Raw genomic sequence first — 22552 nt, 5'->3', positions numbered from 1 at the left:
CTTCAAATCCATGCGTATCACATAATTTAGCATCAAATTCATACGAAGCATTTGATTTAGCTTCAAATTCATGTGATACAAATGATGTAGCTTCAAATACTTGTGATATACATGATTTAGAATCAACTGCATGCGTAACAAACGAGTTAGCTTCAAAACCATGCGAAACATATGAATTCGCTTCAAATTCGTGCGAGAAACATGATTTAGGTTCAAATTCATGGCAAACACATGGTTTAGCTTCAAATTCGTGCGAAGCACGTGATTTAGCTTCAAATTCATGCGAAACTAATGATGTAGCTTCTAATCATTGCAGTATAGATGATATAGCTACAAATGCAGGCGAAACAAACAAGTTAGCTTTAATTCCATGCGAAACTCATGATTTAGTTTCAAATTCATGCGAAAAACATGGTTTAGCTTCAGATTCATGCGACAAAAATGGTTTAGCTTCAAATACTTGTGATATACATGATTTAGAATCAACTGCATGCGAAAGAAACGAGTTAGCTTCAAATCCATGCGTATCACATAATTTAGCATCAAATTCATACGAAGCATTTGATTTAGCTTCAAATTCATGCGATACAAATGATGTAGCTTCAAATACTTGTGATATACATGATTTAGAATCAACTGCATGCGAAACAAACGAGTTAGCTTCAAATCCATGCGAAACATATGAATTCGCTTCAAATTCGTGCGAGAAACATAATTTGGGTTCAAATTCATGGCAAACACATGGTTTAGCTTCAAATTCGTGCGAAGCACGTGATTTAGCTTCAAATTCATGCGAAACTAATGATGTAGCTTCAAATAATTGCAGTATAGATGATTTAGCTACAAATGCAGGCGAAACAAACGAGTTAGCTTCGAATCCATGCGAAACATTTGATTTAGCTTCAAATTCGTACGAAAAACATGGTGTAGCTTCAGATTCATGCGAAACAAATGGTTTAGCTTCAAATACTTGTGATATAAATGATTTAGATTCTACTGCATGCGAAACAAACGAGTTAGCTTCAAATCCATTCGAATCACATAATTTAGCTTCAAATTCATGCGAAGCACATAATTTAGCTTCAAATTCATGCGATACAAATGATGTAGCTTTAAATGTATGCGAATCAAACGAGTTAGCTTCAAATCCATGCCAGTCACATAATTTAGCTTCAAATCCATGCGAATGACATAACTTAGCTTCAAATTCATGCGATACAAATGATGTAGCTTCAAATACTTATGATATATATGATTTCGAATCAACTGCATGCGAAACAAACGAGTTAGCTTAAAATCCATGCGAACATAGGATTTCACTTCAAATTCGTGCGAGAAACATGATTTAGGTTCAAATTCATGGCAAACACATGGTTTAGCTTCAAATAATTGTGATATACATGATTTAGAATCAACTGCATGCGAAAGAAACGAGTTAGCTTCAAATCCATGCGTATCACATAATTTAGCATCAAATTCATACGAAGCATTTGATTTAGCTTCAAATTCATGTGATACAAATGATGTAGCTTCAAATACTTGTGATATACATGATTTAGAATCAACTGCATGCGTAACAAACGAGTTAGCTTCAAAACCATGCGAAACATATGAATTCGCTTCAAATTCGTGCGAGAAACATGATTTAGGTTCAAATTCATGGCAAACACATGGTTTAGCTTCAAATTCGTGCGAAGCACGTGATTTAGCTTCAAATTCATGCGAAACTAATGATGTAGCTTCTAATCATTGCAGTATAGATGATATAGCTACAAATGCAGGCGAAACAAACAAGTTAGCTTTAATTCCATGCGAAACTCATGATTTAGTTTCAAATTCGTGCAAAAAACATGCTTTAGCTTCAGATTCAAGCGAAACAAATGGGTTAGCTTTAAATACTTGTGATATACATAATTTAGATTCAACTGCATGCGAAACAAACGAGTTAGCTTCAAATCCATGCGAATCACATAATTTAGCATCAAATTCATGCGAAGCATTTGATTTAGCTTCAAATTCATGCGATACAAATGGTGTAGCTTCAAATAATTGCGGTATAGATGATTTAGAATCAACTGCATGCGAAACAAACGAGTTAGCGTCAAATCCATGCGAAACACATGATTTAGCTTCAAATGCATGCGAGACACATGGTTTAGCATCAAATTCGTGCGAAGCACGTGATTTAGCTTCAAATTCATGCGAAACTAATGATGTAGCTTCAAATAATTGCGGTATAGATGATTTAGCTTCAAATGCATGCGAAACAAACGAGTTAGCTTCAAATCCATGCGAATCATATAATTCAGCTTCAAATTCATGTCAAACACATGGATTAGCTTCAAATTCATGCGAAACACATGGTTTAGCTTCAAATTCGTGCGAAGCACGTGATTTAGCTTCAAATTCATGCGAAACTAATGATGTAGCTTCAAATAATTGCGGTATAGATGATTTAGCTTCAAATGCATGCGGAACAAACGAGTTAGCTTCAAATCCATGCGAATCATATAATTCAGCTTCAAATTCATGCGAAACGCATGGATTAGCTTCAAATTCATGCGAAACAAATGGTTTAGCTTCAAATACTAGCGATATAACTGATATAGCTTCAACTGCATGCGAAACAAACGTGTTAGCTTCAAATCCATGCGAATCACATAATTTAGCTTCAAATTCATGCGAAGCACATAACTTAGCTTCAAATTCATGCGATACAAATGATGTAGCTTCAAATACTTGCGATATAAGTGATATAGCTTCAAATGCAGGCGAAACAAACGAGTTAGCTTCAAATCCATGCGAACCACATAATTTAGCTTCAAATTCATGCGAAAAACATGGTTTAGCTTCAGATTCATGCGAAAAAAATGGTTTAGCTTCAAATACTTGTAATATACATGATTTAGAATCAACTGCATGCGAAAGAAACAAGTTAGCATCAAATCCATGCGAATCACATAATTTAGCTTCAAATTCATACGAAAAACATGGTTTAGCTTCAGATTCATGCGAAAAAAATGGTTTAGCTTCAAATACTTGTGATATACATGATTTAGAATCAACTGCATGCGAAAGAAACGAGTTAGCTTCAAATCCATGCGTATCACATAATTTAGCATCAAATTCATACGAAGCATTTGATTTAGCTTCAAATTCATGCGATACAAATGATGTAGCTTCAAATACTTGTGATATACATGATTTAGAATCAACTGCATGCGAAACAAACGAGTTAGCTTCAAATCCATGCGAAACATATGAATTCGCTTCAAATTCGTGCGAGAAACATTATTTAGGTTCAAATTAATGGCAAACACATGGTTTAGCTTCAAATTCGTGCGAAGCACGTGATTTAGCTTCAAATTCATGCGAAACTAATGATGTAGCTTCTAATCATTGCAGTATAGATGATTTAGCTACAAATGCAGGCGAAACAAACAAGTTAGCTTCAAATCCAGGCGAAACACTTGATTTAGCTTCAAATTCGTACGAAAAACATGGTATAGCTTCAGATTCATGCGAAGAAAATGGTTTTGCTTCAAATAATTGTGATATACATGATTTAGAATCAACTGCATGCGAAACAAACGAGTTAGCTTCAAATCCAAGCGAAACACATGATGTAGCTTCAAATCAATGCGATGTACAAGGTTTAGCTTCAAATCCATGGGAAACAAATGATGTAGCTTCAAATGCATGCGAATCAAACGAGTTAGCTTCAAATCCATGCGAAACACTTGATTTAGCTTCAAATTCGTACGAAAACATGGTGTAGCTTCAGATTCATGCGATACAAATGATGTAGCTTCAAATACTTGTGAGATACATGATTTAGATTCATCTGCATGCGAAACAAACGAGTTAGCTTCAAATCCATTCGAATCACATAATTTAGCTTCAAATTCATGCGAAGCACATAATTTAGCTTCAAATTCATGCGATACAAATGATGTAGCTTCAAATACTTGCGATATAAGTGATATAGCTTCAAATGCAGGCGAAACAAACAAGTTAGCTTCAAATCCAGGCGAAACACTTGATTTAGCTTCAAATTCGTACGAAAAACATGGTATAGCTTCAGATTCATGCGAAGAAAATGGTTTAGCTTCAAATACTTGTGATATACATGATTTAGAATCAACTGCATGCGAAAGAAACGAGTTAGCTTCAAATCCATGCGAATCACATAATTTAGCTTCAAATTCATGCGAAAAACATGGTTTAGCTTCAGATTCATGCGACAAAAATGGTTTAGCTTCAAATACTTGTGATATACATGATTTAGAATCAACTGCATGCGAAAGAAACGAGTTAGCTTCAAATCCATGCGTATCACATAATTTAGCATCAAATTCATACGAAGCATTTGATTTAGCTTCAAATTCATGCGATACAAATGATGTAGCTTCAAATACTTGTGATATACATGATTTAGAATCAACTGCATGCGAAACAAACGAGTTAGCTTCAAATCCATGCGAAACATATGAATTCGCTTCAAATTCGTGCGAGAAACATTATTTAGGTTCAAATTAATGGCAAACACATGGTTTAGCTTCAAATTCGTGCGAAGCACGTGATTTAGCTTCAAATTCATGCGAAACTAATGATGTAGCTTCTAATCATTGCAGTATAGATGATTTAGCTACAAATGCAGGCGAAACAAACAAGTTAGCTTCAAATCCAGGCGAAACACTTGATTTAGCTTCAAATTCGTACGAAAAACATGGTATAGCTTCAGATTCATGCGAAGAAAATGGTTTTGCTTCAAATAATTGTGATATACATGATTTAGAATCAACTGCATGCGAAACAAACGAGTTAGCTTCAAATCCAAGCGAAACACATGATGTAGCTTCAAATCAATGCGATGTACAAGGTTTAGCTTCAAATCCATGGGAAACAAATGATGTAGCTTCAAATGCATGCGAATCAAACGAGTTAGCTTCAAATCCATGCGAAACACTTGATTTAGCTTCAAATTCGTACGAAAACATGGTGTAGCTTCAGATTCATGCGATACAAATGATGTAGCTTCAAATACTTGTGAGATACATGATTTAGATTCATCTGCATGCGAAACAAACGAGTTAGCTTCAAATCCATTCGAATCACATAATTTAGCTTCAAATTCATGCGAAGCACATAATTTAGCTTCAAATTCATGCGATACAAATGATGTAGCTTCAAATACTTGCGATATAAGTGATATAGCTTCAAATGCAGGCGAAACAAACAAGTTAGCTTCAAATCCAGGCGAAACACTTGATTTAGCTTCAAATTCGTACGAAAAACATGGTATAGCTTCAGATTCATGCGAAGAAAATGGTTTAGCTTCAAATACTTGTGATATACATGATTTAGAATCAACTGCATGCGAAAGAAACGAGTTAGCTTCAAATCCATGCGAATCACATAATTTAGCATCAAATTCATACGAAGCATTTGATTTAGCTTCAAATTCATGTGATACAAATGATGTAGCTTCAAATACTTGTGATATACATGATTTAGAATCAACTGCATGCGTAACAAACGAGTTAGCTTCAAAACCATGCGAAACATATGAATTCGCTTCAAATTCGTGCGAGAAACATGATTTAGGTTCAAATTCATGGCAAACACATGGTTTAGCTTCAAATTCGTGCAAAGCACGTGATTTAGCTTCAAATTCATGCGAAACTAATGATGTAGCTTCTAATCATTGCAGTATAGATGATATAGCTACAAATGCAGGCGAAACAAACAAGTTAGCTTTAATTCCATGCGAAACTCATGATTTAGTTTCAAATTCGTGCAAAAAACATGCTTTAGCTTCAGATTCAAGCGAAACAAATGGGTTAGCTTTAAATACTTGTGATATACATAATTTAGATTCAACTGCATGCGAAACAAACGAGTTAGCTACAAATCCATGCGAATCACATAATTTAGCATCAAATTCATGCGAAGCATTTGATTTAGCTTCAAATTCATGCGATACAAATGGTGTAGCTTCAAATAATTGCGGTATAGATGATTTAGAATCAACTGCATGCGAAACAAACGAGTTAGCGTCAAATCCATGCGAAACACATGATTTAGCTTCAAATGCATGCGAGACACATGGTTTAGCTTCAAATTCGTGCGAAGCACGTGATTTAGCTTCAAATTCATGCGAAACTAATGATGTAGCTTCAAATAATTGCGGTATAGATGATTTAGCTTCAAATGCATGCGAAACAAACGAGTTAGCTTCAAATCCATGCGAATCATATAATTCAGCTTCAAATTCATGTCAAACACATGGATTAGCTTCAAATTCATGCGAAACACATGGTTTAGCTTCAAATTCGTGCGAAGCACGTGATTTAGCTTCAAATTCATGCGAAACTAATGATGTAGCTTCAAATAATTGCGGTATAGATGATTTAGCTTCAAATGCATGCGAAACAAACGAGTTAGCTTCAAATCCATGCGAATCATATAATTCAGCTTCAAATTCATGCGAAACACATGGATTAGCTTCAAATTCATGCGAAACAAATGGTTTAGCTTCAAATACTTGCGATATAAGTGATATAGCTTCAAATGCAGGCGAAACAAACGAGTTAGCTTCAAATCCATGCGCAACACATGATTTATCTTCAAATTCATGCGAAAAACATAGTTTACCTTCAGATTCATGCGATACAAATGATGTAGCTTCAAATACTTGTGAGATACATGATTTAGATTCATCTGCATGCGAAACAAACGTGTTACCTTCAAATCCATTCGAATCACATAATTTAGCTTCAATTTCATGCGAAGCACATAATTTAGCTTCAAATTCATGCGATACAAATGATGTAGTTTCAAATACTTGTGATACACATGATTTAGATTCAACTGCATGCGAAACAAACGAGTTAGCTTCAAATCCATGCGTATCACATAATTTAGCATCAAATTCATACGAAGCATTTGATTTAGCTTCAAATTCATGCGATACAAATGATGTAGCTTCAAATACTTGTGATATACATGATTTAGAATCAACTGCATGCGAAACAAACGAGTTAGCTTCAAATCCATGCGAAACATATGAATTCGCTTCAAATTCGTGCGAGAAACATGATTTAGGTTCAAATTCATGGCAAACACATGGTTTAGCTTCAAATTCGTGCGAAGCACGTGATTTAGCTTCAAATTCATGCGATACAAATGATGTAGCTTCAAATACTTGTGATATACACGATTTAGAATCAACTGCATGCGAAACAAACGTGTTAGCTTCAAATCCATGCGAATCACATAATTTAGCTTCAAATTCATGCGAAGCACATAACTTAGCTTCAAATTCATGCGATACAAATGATGTAGCTTCAAATACTTGCGATATAAGTGAAATAGCTTCAAATGCAGGCGAAACAAACGAGTTAGCTTCAAATCCATGCGAACCACATAATTTAGCTTCAAATTCATGCGAAAAACATGGTTTAGCTTCAGATTCATGCGAAAAAAATGGTTTAGCTTCAAATACTTGTAATATACATGATTTAGAATCAACTGCATGCGAAAGAAACAAGTTAGCATCAAATCCATGCGAATCACATAATTTAGCTTCAAATTCATGCGAAAAACATGGTTTAGCTTCAGATTCATGCGAAAAAAATGGTTTAGCTTCAAATACTTGTGATATACATGATTTAGAATCAACTGCATGCGAAAGAAACGAGTTAGCTTTAAATCCATGCGTATCACATAATTTAGCATCAAATTCATACGAAGCATTTGATTTAGCTTCAAATTCATGCGATACAAATGATGTAGCTTCAAATACTTGTGATATACATGATTTAGAATCAACTGCATGCGAAACAAACGAGTTAGCTTCAAATCCATGCGAAACATATGAATTCGCTTCAAATTCGTGCGAGAAACATGATTTAGGATCAAATTCATGGCAAACACATGGTTTAGCTTCAAATTCGTGCGAAGCACGTGATTTAGCTTCAAATTCATGCGAAACTAATGATGTAGCTTCAAATAATTGCAGTATAGATGATTTAGCTACAAATGCAGGCGAAACAAACGAGTTAGCTTCGAATCCATGCGAAACATTTGATTTAGCTTCAAATTCGAACGAAAAACATGGTGTAGCTTCAGATTCATGCGAAACAAATGGTTTAGCTTCAAATACTTGTGATATAAATGATTTAGATTCTACTGCATGCGAAACAAACGAGTTAGCTTCAAATCCATTCGAATCACATAATTTAGCTTCAAATTCATGCGAAGCACATAATTTAGCTTCAAATTCATGCGATACAAATGATGTAGCTTTAAATGTATGCGAATCAAACGAGTTAGCTTCAAATCCATGCCAGTCACATAATTTAGCTTCAAATCCATGCGAATGACATAACTTAGCTTCAAATTCATGCGATACAAATGATGTAGCTTCAAATACTTATGATATATATGATTTCGAATCAACTGCATGCGAAATAAACGAGTTAGCTTCAAATCCATGCGAACATAGGATTTCACTTCAAATTCGTGCGAGAAACATGATTTAGGTTCAAATTCATGGCAAACACATGGTTTAGCTTCAAATAATTGTGATATACATGATTTAGAATCAACTGCATGCGAAAGAAACGAGTTAGCTTCAAATCCATGCGTATCACATAATTTAGCATCAAATTCATACGAAGCATTTGATTTAGCTTCAAATTCATGTGATACAAATGATGTAGCTTCAAATACTTGTGATACACATGATTTAGAATCAACTGCATGCGTAACAAACGAGTTAGCTTCAAAACCATGCGAAACATATGAATTCGCTTCAAATTCGTGCGAGAAACATTATTTAGGTTCAAATTCATGGCAAACACATGGTTTAGCTTCAAATTCGTGCGAAGCACGTGATTTAGCTTCAAATTCATGCGAAACTAATGATGTAGCTTCTAATCATTGCAGTATAGATGATTTAGCTACAAATGCAGGCGAAACAAACAAGTTAGCTTCAAATCCAGGCGAAACACTTGATTTAGCTTCAAATTCGTACGAAAAACATGGTATAGCTTCAGATTCATGCGAAGAAAATGGTTTTGCTTCAAATAATTGTGATATACATGATTTAGAATCAACTGCATGCGAAACAAACGAGTTAGCTTCAAATCCAAGCGAAACACATGATGTAGCTTCAAATCAATGCGATGTACAAGGTTTAGCTTCAAATCCATGGGAAACAAATGATGTAGCTTCAAATGCATGCGAATCAAACGAGTTAGCTTCAAATCCATGCGAAACACTTGATTTAGCTTCAAATTCGTACGAAAACATGGTGTAGCTTCAGATTCATGCGATACAAATGATGTAGCTTCAAATACTTGTGAGATACATGATTTAGATTCATCTGCATGCGAAACAAACGAGTTAGCTTCAAATCCATTCGAATCACATAATTTAGCTTCAAATTCATGCGAAGCACATAATTTAGCTTCAAATTCATGCGATACAAATGATGTAGCTTCAAATACTTGCGATATAAGTGATATAGCTTCAAATGCAGGCGAAACAAACGAGTTCGCTTCAAATCCAGGCGAAACAATTGATTTAGCTTCAAATTCATGCGAAAAACATGGTTTAGCTTCAGATTCATGCGAAAAAAATGGTTTAGCTTCAAATACTTGTGATATACATGATTTAGAATCAACTGCATGCGAAAGAAACGAGTTAGCTTCAAATCCATGCGAATCACATAATTTAGCTTCAAATTCATGCGAAAAACATGGTTTAGCTTCAGATTCATGCGACAAAAATGGTTTAGCTTCAAATACTTGTGATATACATGATTTAGAATCAACTGCATGCGAAAGAAACGAGTTAGCTTCAAATCCATGCGTATCACATAATTTAGCATCAAATTCATACGAAGCATTTGATTTAGCTTCAAATTCATGCGATACAAATGATGTAGCTTCAAATACTTGTGATATACATGATTTAGAATCAACTGCATGCGAAACAAACGAGTTAGCTTCAAATCCATGCGAAACATATGAATTCGCTTCATATTCGTGCGAGAAACATGATTTAGGTTCAAATTCATGGCAAACACATGGTTTAGCTTCAAATTCGTGCGAAGCACGTGATTTAGCTTCAAATTCATGCGAAACTAATGATGTAGCTTCAAATAATTGCAGTATAGATGATTTAGCTACAAATGCAGGCGAAACAAACGAGTTGGCTTCGAATCCATGCGAAACATTTGATTTAGCTTCAAATTCGTACGAAAAACATGGTGTAGCTTCAGATTCATGCGAAACAAATGGTTTAGCTTCAAATACTTGTGATATAAATGATTTAGATTCTACTGCATGCGAAACAAACGAGTTAGCTTCAAATCCATTCGAATCACATAATTTAGCTTCAAATTCATGCGAAGCACATAATTTAGCTTCAAATTCATGCGATACAAATGATGTAGCTATAAATGTATGCGAATCAAACGAGTTAGCTTCAAATCCATGCCAGTCACATAATTTAGCTTCAAATCCATGCGAATGACATTACTTAGCTTCAAATTCATGCGATACAAATGATGTAGCTTCAAATACTTATGATATATATGATTTCGAATCAACTGCATGCGAAATAAACGAGTTAGCTTCAAATCCATGCGAACATAGGATTTCACTTCAAATTCGTGCGAGAAACATGATTTAGGTTCAAATTCATGGCAAACACATGGTTTAGCTTCAAATAATTGTGATATACATGATTTAGAATCAACTGCATGCGAAAGAAACGAGTTAGCTTCAAATCCATGCGTATCACATAATTTAGCATCAAATTCATACGAAGCATTTGATTTAGCTTCAAATTCATGTGATACAAATGATGTAGCTTCAAATACTTGTGATATACATGATTTAGAACCAACTGCATGCGTAACAAACGAGTTAGCTTCAAATCCATGCGAAACATATGAATTCGCTTCAAATTCGTGCGAGAAACATGATTTAGGTTCAAATTCATGGCAAACACATGGTTTAGCTTCAAATTCGTGCGAAGCACGTGATTTAGCTTCAAATTCATGCGAAACTAATGATGTAGCTTCTAATCATTGCAGTATAGATGATATAGCTACAAATGCAGGCGAAACAAACAAGTTAGCTTCAAATCCAGGCGAAACACTTGATTTAGCTTCAAATTCGTACGAAAAACATGGTATAGCTTCAGATTCATGCGAAAAAAATGGTTTTGCTTCAAATAATTGTGATATACATGATTTAGAATCAACTGCATGGGCAAGAAACGAGTTATCTTCAAATCCATGCGAAACACTTGATTTATCTTCAAATTCATACGAAAAACATGGTGTAGCTTCAGATTCATGCGAAACAAATGATTTAGCTTCAAATACTTGCCACATAAGTGATATAGCTACAAATGCTGGCGAATCAAACGAGTTAGCTTCAAATCCATGCGTATCACATAATTTAGCTTCAAATCCATGCGAATCACATAACTCAGCAACGAATTCATGCGAAACACACGGTTTAGCTTCAAATATTTGTGGTATACGTGATTCAGATTCAACTTCATGCGAAAGAAACGAGTTAGCTTCAAATCCATGCGAAACTCATAATTTAGCTACACATTCATACGAAGCATTTGATTTAGCTTCACATTCATGCGATACAAATGATGTAGCTTCAAATACTTGTGATATACATGATTTAGAATCAACTGCATGCGAAACAAACGAGTTAGCTTCAAATCCAAGCGAAACACATGATGTAGCTTCAAATCAATGCGATGTACAAGGTTTAGCTTCAAATCCATGGGAAACAAATGATGTAGCTTCAAATGCATGCGAATCAAACGAGTTAGCTTCAAATCCATGCGAAACACTTGATTTAGCTTCAAATTCGTACGAAAACATGGTGTAGCTTCAGATTCATGCGATACAAATGATGTAGCTTCAAATACTTGTGAGATACATGATTTAGATTCATCTGCATGCGAAACAAACGAGTTAGCTTCAAATCCATTCGAATCACATAATTTAGCTTCAAATTCATGCGAAGCACATAATTTAGCTTCAAATTCATGCGATACAAATGATGTAGCTTCAAATACTTGCGATATAAGTGATATAGCTTCAAATGCAGGCGAAGCAAACGAGTTAGCTTCAAATCCTTGCGAACCACATGATTTAGCTTTAAATTCATGCGAAAAACATGGTTTAGCTTCAGAATCATGCGAAAAAAATGGTTTAGATTCAAATACTTGTGATATACATGATTTAGATTCATCTGCATGCGAAACAAACGAGTTAGCTTCAAATCCATTCGAATCACATAATTTAGCTTCAAATTCATGCGAAGCATATAATTTAGCTCCAAATTCATGCGATGCAAATGATGTAGCTTCAAATACTTGTGATATACATGATTTAGATTCAACTGCGTGCGAAACAAACGAGTTAGCTTCAAATCCATGCGAAACATATGATTTCTCTTCAAATTCGTGCGAGAAACATGATTTAGGTTCAAATTCATGGCAAACACATGGTTTAGCTTCAAATTCGTGCGAAGCACATGATTTAGCTTGAAATTCATGCGAAACTAGTGATGTAGCTTCAAATAATTTCGGTATAGATGATTTAGCTTCAAATGCAGGCGAAATAAACGAGTAAGCTTCAAATCCATGCGAAACACATGATGTAGCTTCAAATCAATGCGATGTACAAGGTTTAGCTTCAAATCCATGGGAAACAAATGATGTAGCTTCTAATGCATGCGAACCAAACGAGTTAGCTTCAAATCCATGCCAGTCAAATAATTTAGCTTCAAATCCATGCGAGTGACATAACTTAGCTTCAAATTCAAGCGAAACACGTGGATTAGCTTCAAATTCATGCGATACAATTGATGTAGCTTCAAATACTTGTGATATACATGATTTAGATTCATCTGCATGCGAAACAAACGAGTTAGCTTCAAATCCATTCGAATCACATAATTTAGCTTCAAATTCATGCGAAGCACATAATTTAGCTTCAAATTCATGTGATACAAATGATATAGCTTCAAATACTTGCGATATAAGTGATATAGCTTCAAATGCAGGCGAAACAAACGAGTTAGCTTCAAATCCATGCGAACCACATGATTTAGCTTCAAATTCATACGAAAAACATGGTTTAGCTTCAGATTCATGCGAAAAAAATGGTTTAGCTTCAAATACTTGCGATATAAGTGATATAGCTTCAAATGCAGGCGAAACAAACGAGTTAGCTTCAAATCCATGCGAAACACATGATTTAGCTTCAAATTCATGCGAAAAACATGGTTTAGCTTCAGATTCATGCGAAAAAAATGGTTTAGCTTCAAATACTTGTGATATACATGATTTAGAATCTACTACATGCGAAACAAACGAGTTAGCTTCAAATCCATGCGAAACACTTGATTTAGCTTCAAATTCGTGCGAGAAACATGATTTAGGTTCAAATTCATGGCAAACACATGGTTTAGCTTCAAATTCATGCGAAACAAATGATGTAACTTCAAGTACTTGTGATATACATGATTTAGATTCAACTGCATGCGAAACAAACGAGTTAGCTTCAAATCCATGCGAATCACATAATTTTGCTTTAAATTCATGCGAAAAACATGGTTTAGCTTTAAATTCGTGCGAAGCACGTGATTTAGCTTCAAATTCATGCGAAACTAATGATGTAGCTTCAAATAATTGCGGTATAGATGATTTAGCTTCAAATTCATGCGAAACAAACGAGTTAGCTCCAAATATTTGTGGTATTCATGAATTAGATTCGACTGCATGCGAAACACATGATTTCGCTTCAAATAGATGCGATGTAGATGGCTTAGTTTCAAATCCATGCGAACAAAATGATTTAGCTTCAAATACTTGCGATAAAAATGATATAGCTTTAAATGCAGGTGAAACAAACGAGTTAGCTTTAATTCCATGCGAAACTCATGATTTAGCTTCAAATACGTGCAAAAAACATGCTTTAGCTTCAGATTCAAGCGAAGCAAATGGGTTAGCTTCAAATACTTGTGATATACATGATTTAGATTCAACTGCATGCGAAACAAACGAGTTAGCTTCAAATCCATGCGAATCACATAATTTAGCATCAAATTCATGCGAAGCATTTGATTTAGCTTCAAATTCATGCGATACAAATGATGTAGCTTCAAACACTTGTTGTATACATGAGTTAGATTCAACTGCATGCGAAACAAACGAGTTAGCTTCAAATCCATGCGAAACATATGATTTGGCTTCAAATTCGTGGGAGAAACATGATTAAGGTTCAAATTCATGGCAAACACATGGTTTAGCTTCAAATTCGTGCGAAGCACGTGATTTAGCTTCAAATTCATGCGAAACTAATGATGTAGCTTCAAATAATTGCGGTTTAGATGATTTAGCTTCAAATGCATGCGAAACAAACGAGTTAGCTTCAAATCCATTCGAATCACATAATTTAGCTTCAAATTCATGCGAAACACATGGTTTAGCTTCAAATTCATGCGAAACAAATGGTTTAGCTTCAAATACTTGCGATATAAGTGATATGGCTTCAAATGCAGGAGAAACAAACGTGTTAGCTTCAAATCCATGCGAAACACATGATTTAGCTTCAAATTCATGCGAGAAACATGGTTCAGCTTCAGATTCATGCGATACAAATGATGTAGCTTCAAATACTTGTGAGATACATGATTTAGATTCATCTGCATGCGAAACAAACGAGTTAGCTTCAAATCCATTCGAATCACATAATGTAGCTTCAAATTCATGCGAAACACATGGTTTAGCTTCAAATTCATGCGAAACAAATGGTTTAGCTTCAAATTCTTGCGAAACAAATGATGTAGCTTCAAATACTTGTGAAATACACGATTTATATTCAACTGCATGCGAAACAAACGAGATAGCTTCAAATCCATGCGAATCACATAATTTTGCTTTAAATTCATGCGAAAAACATGGTTTAGCATCAGATTCGTGCGAAAAAAATGGTTTAGCTTCAAATACTTGTGATATACATGATTTAGTATCAACTACATGCGAAACAAACGAGTTAGCTTCAAATCCATGCGCAACACATGATTTAGCTTCAAATTCATGCGAAGCATTTGATTTAGCTACAAATTCATGCGATACAAATGATGTAGCTTCAAATACTTGTGATATACATGATTTCGAACCAACTGCATGCGAAACAAACGAGTTAGCTTCAAATCCATGCGAAACATATGATTTCGCTTCAAATTCGTGCGAGAAACATCATTAAGGTTCAAATTCATGGCAAACACATGGTTTAGCTTCAAATCCATGCGTATCACATAATTTAGCTTCAAATCCATGCGAATCACATAACTTAGTTTCAAATTCGTGCGAAACACACGGTTTAGCTTCAAGTATTTGTGGTATTCATGAATTAGATTCAACAGCATGCGAAACACATGATTTCGCTTCAAATAGATGCGATGTAGAAGGCTTAGCTTCAAATCCATGCGAATAAAATGATTTAGCTTCAAATACTTGCGATAAAAATGATATAGGTGTAAATGCAGGTGAAACAATCGAGTTAGCTTTAATTCCATGCGAAACTCATGATTTAGCTTCAAATTCGTGCAAAAAACATGCTTTAGCTTCAGATTCAAACGAAACAAATGGGTTAGCTTCAAATACTTGTGATATACATGATTTAGATTCAACTGCATGCGAAACAAACGAGTTAGCTTCAAATCCATGCGAATCACATAATTTAGCATCAAATTCATGCGATACAAATGATGTAGCTTCAAATACTTGTGACATACATGATTTAGATTCAACTGCATGCGAAACAAACGAGTCAGCTTTAAATCCATGCGAAAGATGTGATTTCGCTTCAAATTCGTGCGAGAAACATGATTAAGGTTCAAATTCATGGCAAACACATGGTTTAGCTTCAAATTCGTGCGAAGCACGTGATTTAGCTTCAAATTTATGCGAAACTAATGATGTAGCTTCAAATAATTGCGGTATAGATGATTTAGCTTCAAATGCATGCGAAACAAACGAGTTAGCTTCAAATCCACGCGAATCACATGATTTAGATTCAAATTCAAGCGAAACACATGGTTTAGCTTCAAATTCATGCGATACAAGTGATGTAGCTTCAAATAATTGTGACATACATGATTTAGATTCAACTGCATGCGAAACAAACGAGTCAGCTTTAAATCCATGCGAAAGATGTGATTTCGCTTCAAATTCGTGCGAGAAACATGATTAAGGTTCAAATTCATGGCAAACACATGGTTTAGCTTCAAATTCGTGCGAAGCACGTGATTTAGCTTCAAATTTATGCGAAACTAATGATGTAGCTTCAAATAATTGCGGTATAGATGATTTAGCTTCAAATGCATGCGAAACAAACGAGTTAGCTTCAAATCCACGCGAATCACATGATTTAGATTCAAATTCAAGCGAAACACATGATGTAGCTTCAAATTCATGCGAAACACATGGTTTAGCTTCAGATTCGTGCGAGACACATGATTTAGGTTCAAATTCATGGCAAACACTTGGTTTAGCTTTAAATTCATGCGAAACACATGGTTTAGCTTCAACTTCATGCGCAACAAATGGTTTAGCTTCAAATACTTGTGATATACATAATTTAGAATCAACTGCATGCGAAACAAACGAGTTAGCTTCAAATCCAAGCGAAACACATGATGTAGCTTCAAATCAATGCGATGTACAAGGTTTAGCTTCAAATCCATGGGAAACAAATGATGTAGCTTCAAATGCATGCGAATCAAACGAGTTAGCTTCAAATCCATGCGAAACACTTGATTTAGCTTCAAATTCATGCGAGAAACATGATTAAGGTTCAAATTCATGGCAAACACATGGTTCAGCTTCAAATTCGTGCGAAGCACGTGATTTAGCTTCAAATTTATGCGAAACTAATGATGTAGCTTCAAATAATTGCGGTATAGATGATTTAGCTTCAACTGCATGCGAAACAAACGAGTTAGCTCCAAATATTTGTGGTATTCATGAATTAGATTCGACTGCATGCGAGACACATGATTTCGCTTCAAATAGATGCGATGTAGATGGCTTAGCTTCAAATCCATGCGAACAAAATGATTTAGCTTCAAATACTTGCGATAAAAATGATATAGCTTTAAATGCAGGTGAAACAAACGAGTTAGCTTTAATTCCATGCGAAAGTCATGATTTAGCTTCAAATTCGTGCAAAAAACATGCTTTAGCTTCAGATTCAGCGATACAAATGATGTAGCTTCAAATACTTGTGACATACATTATTTAGATTCAACTGCATGCGAAACAAACGAGTTAGCTTTAAATCCATGCGAAACATATGATTTCGCTTCAAATTCGTGCGAGAAACATGATTAAGGTTCAAATTCATGGCAAACACATGGTTCAGCTTCAAATTCGTGCGGAGCACGTGATTTAGCTTCAAATTTATGCGAAACTAATGATGTAGCTTCAAATAATTGCGGTATAGATGATTTAGCTTCAACTGCTGGCGAAACAAACGAGTTAGCTTCAAATCCATGCGAAACACATGATTTAGCTTCAAATCAATGCGATGTACAAGGTTTAGCTTCAAATCCATGGGAAACAAATGATGTAGCTTCTAATGCATGCGAACCAAACGAGTTAGCTTCAAATCCATGCCAGTCAAATAATTTAGCTTCAAATCCATGCGAACCACATGATTTAGCTTCAAATTCATGCGAAAAACATGGTTTAGCTTCAGATTCATGCGAAAAAAATGGTTTAGCTTCAAATACTTGCGATATAAGTGATATAGCTTCAAATGCAGGCGAAACAAACGAGTTAGCTTCAAATCCATGCGAAACACATGATTTAGCTTCAAATTCATGCGAAAAACATGGTTTAGCTTCAGATTCATGCGAAAAAAATGGTTTAGCTTCAAATACTTGTGATATACATGATTTAGAATCTACTACATGCGAAACAAACGAGTTAGCTTCAAATCCATGCGAAACACTTGATGTAGCTTCAAATTCGTCCGAGAAACATGATTTAGGTTCAAATTCATGGCAAACACATGGTTTAGCTTCAAATTCATGCGAAACAAATGATGTAGCTTCAAATAGTTGTGATATACATGATTTAGATTCAACTGCATGCGAAACAAACGAGTTAGCTTCAAATCCATGCGAATCACATAATTTTGCTTTAAATTCATGCGAAAAACATGGTTTAGCTTCAGATTCATGCGAAAAAATGGTTTAGCTTCAAATACTTGTGATATACATGATTTAGAATCAACTGCATGCGAAAGAAACGAGTTAGCTTCAAATTCATGCGAAACACATGGTTTAGCTTTAAATTCGTGCGAAGCACGTGATTTAGCTTCAAATTCATGCGAAACTAATGATGTAGCTTCAAATAATTGCGGTATAGATGATTTAGCTTCAAATTCATGCGAAACAAACGAGTTAGCTCCAAATATTTGTGGTATTCATGAATTAGATTCGACTGCATGCGAAACACATGATTTCGCTTCAAATAGATGCGATGTAGATGGCTTAGTTTCAAATCCATGCGAACAAAATGATTTAGCTTCAAATACTTGCGATAAAAATGATATAGCTTTAAATGCAGGTGAAACAAACGAGTTAGCTTTAATTCCATGCGAAACTCATGATTTAGCTTCAAATACGTGCAAAAAACATGCTTTAGCTTCAGATTCAAGCGAAGCAAATGGGTTAGCTTCAAATACTTGTGATATACATGATTTAGATTCAACTGCATGCGAAACAAACGTGTTAGCTTCAAATCCATGCGAATCACATAATTTAGCATCAAATTCATGCGAAGCATTTGATTTAGCTTCAAATTCATGCGATACAAATGATGTAGCTTCAAACACTTGTTGTATACATGAGTTAGATTCAACTGCATGCGAAACAAACGAGTTAGCTTCAAATCCATGCGAAACATATGATTTGGCTTCAAATTCGTGGGAGAAACATGATTAAGGTTCAAATTCATGGCAAACACATGGTTTAGCTTCAAATTCGTGCGAAGCACGTGATTTAGCTTCAAATTCATGCGAAACTAATGATGTAGCTTCAAATAATTGCGGTTTAGATGATTTAGCTTCAAATGCATGCGAAACAAACGAGTTAGCTTCAAATCCATTCGAATCACATAATTTAGCTTCAAATTCATGCGAAACACATGGTTTAGCTTCAAATTCATGCGAAACAAATGGTTTAGCTTCAAATACTTGCGATATAAGTGATATGGCTTCAAATGCAGGAGAAACAAACGTGTTAGCTTCAAATCCATTCGAATCACATAATTTAACTTCAAATTCATGCGAAACACATGGTTTAGCTTCAAATTCATGCGAAACAAATGGTTTAGCTTCAAATTCTTGCGAAACAAATGATGTAGCTTCAAATACTTGTGAAATACACGATTTATATTCAACTGCATGCGAAACAAACGAGATAGCTTCAAATCCATGCGAATCACATAATTTTGCTTTAAATTCATGCGAAAAACATGGTTTAGCATCAGATTCGTGCGAAAAAAATGGTTTAGCTTCAAATACTTGTGATATACATGATTTAGTATCAACTACATGCGAAACAAACGAGATAGCTTCAAATCCATGCGCAACACATGATTTAGCTTCAAATTCATGCGAAGCATTTGATTTAGCTACAAATTCATGCGATACAAATGATGTAGCTTCAAATACTTGTGATATACATGATTTCGAACCAACTGCATGCGAAACAAACGAGTTAGCTTCAAATCCATGCGAAACATATGATTTCGCTTCAAATTCGTGCGAGAAACATGATTAAGGTTCAAATTCATGGCAAACACATGGTTTAGCTTCAAATTCGTGCGAAGCACGTGATTTAGCTTCAAATTTATGCGAAACTAATGATGTAGCTTCAAATAATTGCGGTATAGATGATTTAGCTTCAAATGCATGCGAAACAAACGAGTTAGCTTCAAATCCACGCGAATCACATGATTTAGATTCAAATTCAAGCGAAACACATGGTTTAGCTTCAAATTCATGCGATACAAATGATGTAGCTTCAAATAATTGTGACATACATGATTTAGATTCAACTGCATGCGAAACAAACGAGTCAGCTTTAAATCCATGCGAAACATATGATTTCGCTTCAAATTCGTGCGAGAAACATGATTAAGGTTCAAATTCATGGCAAACACATGGTTTAGCTTCAAATTCGTGCGAAGCACGTGATTTAGCTTCAAATTTATGCGAAACTAATGATGTAGCTTCAAATAATTGCGGTATAGATGATTTAGCTTCAAATGCATGCGAAACAAACGAGTTAGCTTCAAATCCACGCGAATCACATGATTTAGATTCAAATTCATGCGAAACACATGGTTTAGCTTCAACTTCATGCGCAACAAATGGTTTAGCTTCAAATACTTGTGATATACATAATTTAGAATCAACTGCATGCGAAACAAACGAGTTAGCTTCAAATCCAAGCGAAACACATGATGTAGCTTCAAATCAATGCGATGTACAAGGTTTAGCTTCAAATCCATGGGAAACAAATGATGTAGCTTCAAATGCATGCGAATCAAACGAGTTAGCTTCAAATCCATGCGAAACACTTGATTTAGCTTCAAATTCGTACGAAAAACATGGTGTAGCTTCAAATTCTTGCGAAACAAATGATGTAGCTTCAAATACTTGTGAAATACACGATTTATATTCAACTGCATGCGAAACAAACGAGATAGCTTCAAATCCATGCGAATCACATAATTTTGCTTTAAATTCATGCGAAAAACATGGTTTAGCATCAGATTCGTGCGAAAAAAATGGTTTAGCTTCAAATACTTGTGATATACATGATTTAGTATCAACTACATGCGAAACAAACGAGTTAGCTTCAAATCCATGCGCAACACATGATTTAGCTTCAAATTCGTGCGAAGCACGTGATTTAGCTTCAAATTCATGCGAAACTAATGATGTAGTTTCAAATAATTGCGGTATAGATGATTTAGCTTCAATTGCATGCGAAACAAACGAGTTAGCTTCAAATCCATGCGAAACACATGATGTAGCTTCAAATTCATGCGAAACACATGGTTTAGCTTTAAATTCGTGCGAAGCACGTGATTTAGCTTCATATTCATGCGAAACTAATGATGTAGCTTCAAATAATTGCGGTATAGATGATTTAGCTTCAAATGCATGCGAAACAAACGAGTTAGCTTCAAATCCATGCGAAACTAATGATGTAGCTTAAAATAATTGTGGTATAGATGATTTAGCTTCAAATGCAGGCGAAACAAACGAGTTAGCTTCAAATCCATGCGAAATACATGATTTAGCTTCAAATTCATGCGAAACAAATGGTTTAGCTTCAAATACTTGCGATATAAGTGATATGGCTTCAAATGCAGGAGAAACAAACGTGTTAGCTTCAAATCCATTCGAATCACATAATTTAGCTTCAAATTCATGCGAAACACATGGTTTAGCTTCAAATTCATGCGAAACAAATGGTTTAGCTTCAAATTCTTGCGAAACAAATGATGTAGCTTCAAATACTTGTGAAATACACGATTTATATTCAACTGCATGCGAAACAAACGAGATAGCTTCAAATCCATGCGAATCACATAATTTTGCTTTAAATTCATGCGAAAAACATGGTTTAGCACCAGATTCGTGCGAAAAAAATGGTTTAGCTTCAAATACTTGTGATATACATGATTTAGTATCAACTACATGCGAAACAAACGAGTTAGCTTCAAATCCATGCGCAACACATGATTTAGCTTCAAATTCGTGCGGAGCACGTGATTTAGCTTCAAATTCATGCGAAACTAATGATGTAGTTTCAAATAATTGCGGTATAGATGATTTAGCTTCAAATGCATGCGAAACAAACGAGTTAGCTTCAAATCCATGCGAAACACATGATGTAGCTTCAAATTCATGCGAAACACATGGTTTAGCTTTAAATTCGTGCGAAGCACGTGATTTAGCTTCATATTCATGCGAAACTAATGATGTAGCTTCAAATAATTGCGGTATAGATGATTTAGCTTCAAATGCATGCGAAACAAACGAGTTAGCTTCAAATCCATGCGAAACTAATGATGTAGCTTAAAATAATTGTGGTATAGATGATTTAGCTTCAAATGCAGGCGAAACAAACGAGTTAGCTTCAAATCCATGCGAAATACATGATTTAGCTTCAAATTCATGCGAAAAACATGGTTTAGCTTCAGATTCTTGCGAAAAAAATGCTTTAGCTTAAAATACTTGTGATATCCATGATTTAGAATCAACTGCATGCGAAAGAAACGAGTTAGCTTCAAATCCATGCGAAACACATGATTTAGCTTCAAATTCATGCGAAAAACATGGTTTAGATTCAGATCGATGCGAAAAAAAAGGTTTAGCCTCAAAAACTTTTGATATACATCATTTAGA

Source organism: Megalopta genalis, chromosome 2, assembly GCF_051020955.1.
Source record: "Megalopta genalis isolate 19385.01 chromosome 2, iyMegGena1_principal, whole genome shotgun sequence".
Classification (NCBI taxonomy): domain Eukaryota; kingdom Metazoa; phylum Arthropoda; class Insecta; order Hymenoptera; family Halictidae; genus Megalopta; species Megalopta genalis.
The sequence above is the reverse complement of the archived record's forward strand: the minus strand, read 5'-3'. Positions refer to the sequence as shown.